This window comes from Condylura cristata, unplaced genomic scaffold, assembly GCF_000260355.1.
Source record: "Condylura cristata isolate star-nosed mole 26May11 unplaced genomic scaffold, ConCri1.0 scaffold00015, whole genome shotgun sequence".
Classification (NCBI taxonomy): domain Eukaryota; kingdom Metazoa; phylum Chordata; class Mammalia; order Eulipotyphla; family Talpidae; genus Condylura; species Condylura cristata.
This window is the reverse complement of record NW_004567116.1, coordinates 33,605,452-33,605,998: the sequence shown is the minus strand read 5'-3', so window position 1 is coordinate 33,605,998 and position 547 is coordinate 33,605,452.

The following is a 547-nucleotide window of genomic DNA, read 5'->3' as shown; positions in this document are numbered from 1 at the left end:
CGCGCGGCTACTGCGGTGGCGTCCGCGGCCAGTCCGCTGGCCACCCGCGGAGTAAACTGTTGGCCTAGAGTGGCGATGCGACAGGGACTAACTCGGAACGCCCTCGTTACCCAAATGCCCCACTCCTAGTTGGGGGCACCCCGCATTCCCAGGACGGGGATGAGCGTGGCGGCTCAAAACAGGAGCAGCTTCTCCCAACCCAGCCCCCATCGCCCGCGGGTCCCACTCACCTGCCCACGCCGTGGCAGATCCGGGAATCACTGACAGCTGGGTCATGCCGACCGCCCTGTTGCTGGATTTCGCAAATGCCCAGCACCGCACCACTCTCGGAGCCCCCACGCCTGCAGCCAGTGCTTCAGAGGACCCGCGGCACACTCCCCAAGTTGGGATGGCTCAGGATTTCTTCAACTTCAGGGAGGTCCCCACCCACCAGGTCACGTGACTGGGGAGAGGACTGTCTCTGTTGGCGGGCTGGAGGTGGCCTTCCCTGGACCCTCCCTCCTCCTGACACCCAATGCCCAGGCCTGACGCCCACTGCCCAGGTGGG